Below are 10,300 nucleotides of genomic sequence, written 5' to 3'. Positions count from 1 at the left end.
GGGAAGGGAAGGGGGAAAGGGGAAGGGAAAGGGAGAAAGAAGGAGAGAGAGAGAAAAAGATGAAAGAAAGAAAGAAGAAAGAGAGAGAAAAAGAAAGAAAGAGAAAGAAAGAGGAAAGGAGAGAGGCAGGGACCTGGAGCCAGGCTGCCCTCCCATAGCCACAGTCCCATCTCGGCTGCTGATGAGGTCCTTCCTTCACTTCCCTGTGCCTTGGCTCGCTCTTCACAGAGGGGAAATAATAAGAACACCAGCCTAATGGGGTTGAGGTGAGGACTGGGTGTTTGTAAAGCCCTTCAAACAGTACTTGGCACCTAGCAAGTACTATGTGAATATCAGCCATTGTTATTCTTTTATCCTCTGATCCTACGATTCGCTGAGACAGGTGAATGAGCATCCCCATTTTGCAAACAGAGAAAATGAGGCTCAGAGAAATCCAGCAACTTCCCCAACCGGAATATCTGTCAGCCTGACACCAATCCTGGAGGGAGCCCAATCTCTTCCAGCTGGGGTGAGTGGGTGACACTGCTGGAGGAGACACCTGAGCTGGGCCCTGTGGGATGGGAAGAATTTGATCTTGTGGACAAAGGATTCAGGTGGGGGGGTTGGAATGGGTAGGGAACAGCATTCCTGGTGGAGGGAGCAGAATAATCAAACACACAGAGGAAGTAAGTTTGGGAGACAAATGGAGAATAAGGAATAACACCGTTTGGCCTTGAACACAAAGGCCACTAACGGGAGAAATATGGCTGGATCAGGTCAAAGAGGGCTCAAGGGTGGGAGCCTTAGGATTGGTTTTGTGAGAGCTATAGCAAGTGAAAGCCATAGAAAGTTCTAGCCCCAACCACCATATTCCAAGCTACCATTGGAGCCACTGGGCATCTGCAGACAAAGACCATCCGTCTGTGTGAATATCAGCCACTGATTTCCAAAGGCCACACTCATTCCCACTTTAGAAGGCCTGGCATTGGCCTCGGTTCTCAGCTGGGCCTTAAGCCACATGACCCAGAATTAGGTCACACGCTATGGCCAGAGCTTGTTTCTCAGGGCAGAACCTGCCAGGTAGGAAAGTAGGACCCAGAAGCACAGCAAACCCAAAGGCAAGTGGTGCCTACTGAGTGTCAGCAGCTGTGGGGTTCAAGGCCTTCAGCCTGGCTGCCGACCTCCATGGAGGTCCTGCCAACGGTAATGTTCCCTTCCCTGGCTGGCTGTCAAGGAAAGCCAGAGAGCTCTCTCCTCGGCTCTCAGCCAGCTGGAATGGGCTCTGCCAAGGAAACTGGCACTGCTTTGGGAGACAGCTGGCCCTCTGGGGCCAGGAAGAAGCATGTTCATAGGTGGGGGCAGGGCAGGAGGCTCTCCCCAGCTTCAAGATGCAAAGAAGGGTTTGCACCTCAGCCTCGGCATCTATTTGTTACAGGACCTTGTGCAAGTCACTTCCCCATCGGGGGCCTTGATTTCCCATCTGTAACATAGGGATGGCGGTAATTGACACTTTTCCTGGTCTGTGTGTTGTTTGCTTATGATTGTCAAATTAATTGTGCGTTTGTTTACTTCCTGCATTCACACTGGTCTGCACACTTCCTGAGGATTAGAAACACACGTGTCATGCCATTCAGCACACGGCTATTGATTGACCAAGTGACTATTTTGAAGATCAAATGAGATAGAAAATGAGAAACTGCTTAGCAAAATATGAAATGCAAAAGATATCTACAATAATATCAGGTTCTTAGCTCACCGTGACATGGCCCAGCTTCAGCACATGACAGCATCGCTCCAGGTGGTCACAAGGATGAGAAAACACAGATAGGAATGATCAACATTGAAAAAAAAGGCAAAAATAATAACAATCTGCTGATGGTATGATTTTCTACCTTGAAAAATCCTAACTCTGCTGGGGAACCAGGAACAGCTCTAGTAAGAAAGTTTGGTAAAAGAACTGGATAGAAGAACTAGGTAAAAATTGTTTTCCCATTTAGTTACTATTTTTAACTTCAAGATGTTATTAAAAAAAAGATCTCGCTCCTAATAGCAGCAAAAAGCTGAAAAACTCCTAGGAAATATACTTAACAAGAACTGTTGCAAATGCTAAATAGAGAAATCTTCAACATTTTATTTCAGCGGCGGGGGGCAGGGGGAAAAATAGGCGAATAAATAGAGACACATTCAGTTTCTAGAAAGAAAGTCTCAATTGTAAAGATGTCATTTCTCTCTAACAGAATTAATACACGTAATGTAATTCCAGGTTAAATAGCAGTGGGAGCATGAAATTTATTTGGAAGAGTCCTTGCTTAAGAATAGCCAAGAAAATTTGCGACAAAAATGACCGTGAAATAGTGCTGAGGAGATCTCGCCTAACTTGCTAACCAAAACATAGGATGAAATGACAGTAATTGAAGCAGTGTGGGTTTTGCATAAGAATTCCTGCTCTGAGGACTCAATGGATTATTCATAGACATTTAGTGATGTGACCTTTCTGTGGGGCTTGGTGGAGTCTCAGCTCAGTAGAGTGTAAACCCTGCTTTGCGGGGGGTCTGGTTCAAGTCTCACCTCCCCGGTTCCTAGCAGTGGAGCCTCAAGTAATCTACATAACTTCTCTAGGTTCTGTTCAGCAAAATGGATATGATAACAGCACTGGAGTTGATGAGGGAATTAAATGAACCACAGTATAAGTGGCACTTAGCATGGTGCCTGCGGTAAACTCTCAATAGGTGATCATTTTATTCGCTAAAAACAATAATAAATATGTAAATTGTTAATTGGCTTATGGGCCCGGGAAAAGCCAGTTGCATTTTTTTCAGTTATTGATTGATAAAATCTTCGTCTAATTTCCCGATTTGAGTCCTTGCTGGACAAGCTCTGAGCAGATGGGAGGTGGAACATCTGCGTATTGAATTGGATTCATTTCCTCTGCCCTCAGCTCACCTTCCAGGTGGTTCTGTGGTTTCATGGCGATTGTTCTTCCTGGTCACAGTTCAGAAGACCAGCCTCCTGGCCATCCTCATAGGCCAGACTTCCTGAAGCCAGGGTTGGACAAGCAAGAGCTGCCCAAACGTCATGCTGTAGGGAAGGGCCTCTGTCCTGCACTGTATTTACTCGCGGGTCCTTCCATGCCTGCGATGCACTCCTAGCCCACAGGACTGAATTCAGTACAGAGTGGGGAGTTCCCTTCCACTCCCCTCCCCACCTACCCTAAGCCTTCTGGCACACACTGGGCTCCCAGCTGGGAGAGAACAATATTTTCCCAAACACAATCTGTATGTGATCTGGGGTAAAGCTCCCTGGGGTGACCTTGGGACAGTTTGCAAGGAAATAAGCAGAGAGCCCAGTGAAATGCTTAGTGTCCTGTGAGCACAGTGGGTACCACATGCAGGTCGCTGTAGGGGCTATCATCGCAACTGTCCCCTCTGATGGGAGAGAGGGGTTGTTCTGAAGGGGAGGTGGATGGAGTAGGAACACTGGATGAGGGGTCATGAAGCCCAGGCTTGAGCCACTTAGCCTCTTAGGAGAGGAGGTAACTGCAGGGTGGGTGAGCTTCTCCCACCAGGCTGTCTTTTTCCGAAGGGAAAGACCAGTGTTCTATTTGGGTCCTCAGGCCTATAGGGTTCACCATGTCTTGGAGGTGCCCCTAGCATTGAGAAGGTGGGGTCCAGGGGACCACATGAGCCTGGGCAGCATGGAGCCAGTGTGATAGTTGACGCTTCAGAGGGCACTGATGGTGCCCTCACAGCCCCACATTCCTGCCTGGTTCCTTAGACACTATAGGCATAAGATCCTGGAACACAGAGACAGTGCTTCGACATTGACCAGGGCTAAGCATCCCTCTAATTGGAGTCAATGCCCATCTGGGGCCTATCAAAGAAGTCATGGGCTGTCACTCAGTTTGTGATTTTTTTTCCTGTCCCAGTAACCAGTTCAAACTTCCATTTTTTCCCTTCTCTGTAAATGATACTATCATCTCCCAAATTCCTTAGGCTGCAAACATGGGAGCTTTCCTAATTTCCTCCCTTTCCCTCACCAGCCACATCAAATTCATCAATAAGCCTTGCCAGTGCCATCACCAATTATGGTCTCAGAATCATCCACGTCTCTATCTCAGTTGCTGGGAACTTAGCCCAAGCCATCCAGACCAGGACGGTGCCCAGAGCTCCTGGCTAGGGATCTCTACCTTGTTCCAGAGTCCGGCGTAAGGAAGCCCATGCTCTCAGAAGGATAAGCTGCATTTTCTATTAGCAGTTTTAAAAAATTTTGATTTTGGCTGGGCTCAGTGTCTCACATCTGTAATTCCAGCACTTTGGGAGGCTGAGGCAGGCGGATCACAAGGTCAAGAGATTGAGACCATCCTGGCCAACATGGTGAAACCCCATTTCTACTAAAAATACAAAAATTAGCTGGGTGTGGTGGCACGCACCTGTAGTCCCAGCTACTTGGGAGGCCGAGGCAGGAGAATTGCTTGAACCTGGGAGGCAGAGGTTGCAGTGAACCAAGATCTCGCCACTGTGCTCCAGCCTGGCAACAGAGACTCCATCTCAAAAAAAAAAAGATTACTTTATTTTAGATTCAGGAGGTACATGCACTTTTGTTATATGGGTATATTACATATTGGTGGGGATTGAGCCTCTAGGGTACCCATTACCCAAATAGCATTACACTTGATGGGTAGCTTTTCAATACCATTATCCGTTTTATCAGGAATAGCAGTAACAGTTTTGTCTTATTTCTTAACTGTTTCAGAATTTAGGGAAGAGAGGAGATGATCATTGACCCCCTTCAAAAATACCAACACTAACACCTTGATAGTACTTTATAGGTCAAAGAGTATTCCTTTTTATAATTTCCTGGAAACTTCATTTCAGTTATACAACACAAGGATTATCATTATCCTCACTCGACTAACAAAAAAATGAAGACTGAAAACTCTGAAGTGACTTGTTCAAGGTCACACAGAGTCAAACACAGGATCCAGATTTCACAAAATTTTGCTATCACATCTTCTTCCTTTTGGCTTAAGGCTTGGATTCCTGTTAAAATACAGTTTTTTAAATTATATAATTGCATTAATCAAGACATCATGGTACTGATGGAGGAAGAGGCACTTAGATCAATGAAAGACTCATTGATGGGGGGAGGAGGAGAGTAGCATAAGGAAGTTCCTTTGCTTGTGTGGGTCCTTACCCTTTACAGAACCATGTATTCCCTCTCCAGATGAGCATGTAAAAAAAATGGTGAAATCCAAATAAGGTCTTTAGTTAACAGTATTGTACTAGTGTCATTTTCCTGACTTTGAGACTATACTATGGCTATGCAAGATACAGCTAAATGAAGGGTACATGGGAGCTCTCTGTGCTAATGTTCTTAGCAAGTCTTTATTTCAAAATAAAAATGTTTTTAAATGCAGCTCCCACAAGGCAATAGATATGCATTTTAATTCCATGATGGCAAATGAATTTCAATTCCCATCCCAGTTTTAGTCAACTGACGGGTTCTCTGGTCCACAATTCATAGTGTTAAGAAGTCTGAAGCCACGTATGGGCCCAGTGATAAGGAGTGCCTTCATTGATGAGGGATGGCTGCTGTGGACTCTGGGAGTGGCATGGGGACCATGGGGCAGGTTCACGCCATCTGTGCGTGCAACCCTTAAAAGCTCAGTGTGAATCAAGGTGCTGAGACTAGGGAGACACTGGCCTGAGATGGAGGGGAGAGGAGGGAGGGTCAAAAGAGGGAGGCAGGTGCACTGTGTAATTCCATTTATGCCAAGTTCCAGAACGGGCAGTGGGGAACAATGGTAGCTGTTAGTGGTGGGAATTGATTGGTAGGCAGCATGGGAGTGGTGGAAAATTGTTCTCTCTCTCTCTGTGTTGATGTTGGTTATGCCAGTGTGTACATTTGTTAAAAGTTATTGACCTATATTTTAAGACCTGTGCATTTTATTACGTATAAATTATACCTCAACAATAAAAAAGGCAGATCTCTGAAAAGAAAATCATTTCGATGAGTAAAACATATCCTGGAACTTCCAAGACTGTCATGGCAGGGAATTCCTCCCAGTGGGCCATGAGTGGTAGAACAGATGCTCAGACAGGCCTACGTTCCCGCCCTCCCCCTTGGTGATGGGACTGTTTGGGGCAAAGTCCCAGCCCAGCCACTTCCTAGCTGTGTGGCCTTGGACAACTTGCCAAATCTTTCTGCCTCCATTTCCTCAGCTGTAAAATGGGGGTAGAAATAGCACCTGCCTCACAGGGTACTTGCATGAATTAAAGGAGTTAATCCAGTGAAGAGCTTAGAATAGTGCGGTCCGGTGTGCAGCACCTGCTCCATATATCTGAGCCGCTATTGTGATCGTAGTTATTTTTATTATTGTTCTCTTTTTGATTCCCATCACCAACAGCTGCTGTTTCTCTTTAAGGCTCTGTCGCCAGGATGAACACGAATTCTTCCTTGGGCATAGCTGAGACGTGCTGGTTATCCAAAGAGATCAAACCCTTCAGGAAGACAACAGTGAAAGACACACTCTGGGGGCTGCAAGGTAAAGCCTGACCCCCATGGGGTAAGCTCTGCCCTGGACCCCGTCGCTTTCACTCTGCCCTTTGGGATCCTGCATTCCCGCTCTTAGGCTTCCTGTGTGCCAGCACTGGGCTACTCTCAGGATGGAGTTGTGATCTGAGGACTCACTGCCTCCTAAGTATTTCATATCTTGAGCAAGATAAGAGAGCTCCTACAGCCTCTGCTCCTGCCTCCCAGTTCTTGATCTGAGAGCCATGTCTTGCCTTGATCGCTGCCCCCAGGAACAATCTCGCTTCTTAGGCAAGGCTTCGCCCTCTTCCTGCTGTGTGGGTTCAGTCCTTCAGACAGGGCTGGTATATAAAACAGCATGGCAGAGGGAATGAGTTGCTATTTCTTTCCAAACAAACACCCACTTTGTACTGCTGTGAGAACAATCAATAAACTTCTGTTATCTTAAGCTGTGGATGTTTGGAGTTATGTTACAGCAGCTGGTATTTCCTTGAAGAATACACCCCATGAAGAGATGGAGGGAAAAGGGAGAAGGGTTTTTCAGATAAAACCATGTGTGCAAAAGCCCCAGGGAGAGAAGGAGGAAGAGTGAGTCCAGGTGGGGCTGGAGATAAACTAAGGCAGCTCAGGGGGCTCTTTCAGCTGTGCTAAGCAGTTGGGACTCCATCCTAAGAAAATAGGGTGTATACAGGTCAGACACTCCCGGGCATTCCCCTCTGTGCCCTAAGGCTCAGAGAAGACAGGTAACTTGCTGAATGGAGGGTGCTATCCCAGGGCGCTCTGCCTCCATGTCCCTAAGTGCTCAGCCCTATACTTCAAACAGAATATTCTACAACAGAGAAACAATGACATCCATCTCCCAAGAGCTCCATGGAGTCCTGACTATGTGGGCACCTTCTCCAATATTCTAGAACTGGCCCCCACCAAGAGTGCTGTCTCCTGGCACCAGGCCCAGGCCCACTCACAGAATGATGCCCCTTCCTCCCCCCACACCCCTCCCCCAACCAGCATTCCCCACTCTGAGGCTTTGCATCCCCAGGAAAACCAGATGAATGCCCATCCTGGTCTAGGCCCCTTTCCTGGGGGATCCCAAAGAAGCTCATCACCCAGTAGGTGATGTTGACCGCTTTGGCCAGCTCCCACCTGTGGTCTGGTCCACAAATAGGGCACAGTAGGTAGCAGCAGTTGGTCAGAGTTACTCCTCTCTGCAGCTTCCTGGGTAGAGTGAGCAATTCTGCAGGGTTGCAGACAATGGCCAGCTCCCCATCTGGACATCCTCAAGGGAGCTAGAAGCAAAAATCACTGTATCTCCTGGGCTACCGCTATTAACTAGGTGCACCTTGCTAAAGCACTAGGCAGAAATTTTTGTTTTTGTTTTTGTTTGTTTAGAGATAGAGTCTTGCTCTGTTGCCCAGACATGATTATAGCTCATTGCAAACTCAACCTCCTGGGCTCAAGTGATCCTCCCCCCTCAGCCTCCTGAGTAGCTGGGACTATATGCATGCACCACCACACCCAGCTAATTTATTATGATTATTATTTGTTGAGATGGGGTCTCGGCTATGTTGCCCAGGCTGGTCTCGAACTCCTGGCCTCAAGTGATCCTCCTGCCTCAGCCTCCCAAAATGCTGGGATGAAATCTCCATTACTTTGTTCATTGCTGCATCCCCAGCCCCATCTTTTGGTTGGTACTTAAAAAGATTTGTTGAAGGAGTGTATTGGTGAGAAATTGGGAAATCCTAAACTCTCCCACCCTCAAATTTGCCATATTCATTGAAATCACTCACCCTTACCCCACAGAGTATCTATGGCTGCCTGGGTTGAGGTGGGGATGACACAGACCAAGTTTTGGACAAGGCATTGGAACTTCTCCCAAAGGGGCAGTTGAAAGGTCCAACTCACCCAGCGGTGTATGAGGGGCTGTGCATGGCTCACACCTTCTCCCAAGAGCAGACAGGGAAGTGACTGAATGCCAGAAGCTTGAGTCTTAAGTTCAAATCCTGACTCTATCACTTTCTAAAAGTCACTTAGCTTCTCTGAGCCTCAGTTCCTTTTGGACAATAAAGTGGCTGATTCTTGCCTCACAGGGATGTCCATCTCAAAAGCTACACTTCGCTGCTATTTGAGCACTGAGATCCAATGGTGAGCATGCCGGACACAAACCTTGTCCATTGGGGTGAGTGAGTTGTGTGACCTTAAGCAAGTTACACCACCTTGGCGTGCCTCGATTTCTCTATTTATAAGATTTATAATGTTTTCATGAGTTAATGCATGTTAAGTCTGTTTGGATCTGTGCCTGGCACTAATAATTCTCAGCAGTTTTGTTTTTACATTTCTTTTTTGAAAATTAAGGTACATTTTATGCACAGTAAGTTTATACTTAATTGTATATGTTATATAAAGTAAGAATTGTATACAAATCTTAAATGTATAGGGAGAAGATTTTTGATAGGTGAGGTATATGTAAATATAAATATGTATAAATTCTAGGCCAAGTGCGGTGGCTTACTCCTGTAATCCCAGCACTTTGGGAGGCCAAGGCGGGTAGATCACCTGAGCTCAGGAATTTGAGATCAGCCTGGCCAACATGGTGAAACGCTGTCTCAACCAAAATTACAGAAAAAATTAGCCAGGCCTGGTGGCAGGTGGCTGTAATCCCAGCCATTCAGGAGGTTGAGGGAGGAGAATCACTTGAACCTGGGAGGCAGAGGTTGCAGTGAGCCGGGGTCATGCCATTACACTCCAGCCTGGGCAACAGGAGTGAAACTCTGTATCAAAAAAACTCTATATATGTAGGTATATAGACATAATCTCCAACTAGGTAATCCAGACCCCAAGAAGGATCTAGAACATTCTCATCACTTCAGATAATTCTTTTGTACTCCTTCCCAGCCAATTCCTGCCATATCCCCTCCCCAAGAGGCAACGGCTACAGCATTCTAACGTCTGTCACCCTAGCTAAGTGTTGCCTATTCATGAGATTCATTTAAATGAATCAAACAGTACATGTTCTTTTGTGTCTGGCTTCTTTTGCTCAGCCTGGTGTTGCAGTTTACCCATTTTGTTGTGTGTATCAGTAGTTTCTCCCTTCTTATTGCCAAGTGCCATTCTATCACATAGATATGCCATAGTTTGTTTATCCATTTTCTTGTTGATGGACATTTGGACTGTGCACACTTCTGGGTAATTGGCAATAAAGCTGCAATAAACATTTTTGTGTATGTCTGTGTCACTGTGGGCATGTCTCCACTGGATACCTAAAACAATTACTGGTCATAAGATAAGTTAGATGTTCAGCTTTATGAGAAATGTTCAACTATAGTGCTTTGAAATTTCTTGTAAGTTATTTTTTGGCCCAGCTCTTAGTCTGTCTTGGTGACTGTTCCACGTGTACTAGAAAAAAACGTGTACTTTGCAGTTCTAGAGTGTAGCGTTCTACAAATGTCAATCGGCGTAAATTGAGTAATTGTTTTCTTCAAGACTTCTCGAACCTTCCCGGTATTTTGTCTCTCAGCTACCGAGGAAAGAGTGTTAAATTTCCAACAATAATTATGATTTTTTCTATTCTTCTTGTAGTTCACATATTTTGAAGCTCTGTTACTGTGTACACATTTAAGAGTCTTATATCGATTTATTTATTTAAGACAAGAGTCTCGCTTTGTCTCCCAGGCTGGAGTGCAGTGGCACGATCTCGGCTCACTGCAACCTCTGCCTCCCGAGCTCAAGCAGTTTTCGTGCCTCAGCCTCCTGAATAGCTGGGATTACAGGCACATGCTACCATGCCTGGCTA

This window comes from Cebus imitator, unplaced genomic scaffold, assembly GCF_001604975.1.
Source record: "Cebus imitator isolate Cc_AM_T3 unplaced genomic scaffold, Cebus_imitator-1.0 Scaffold58, whole genome shotgun sequence".
In the NCBI taxonomy this organism is placed as follows: Eukaryota; Metazoa; Chordata; class Mammalia; order Primates; family Cebidae; genus Cebus; species Cebus imitator.
This window is presented reverse-complemented; position numbering follows the sequence as displayed.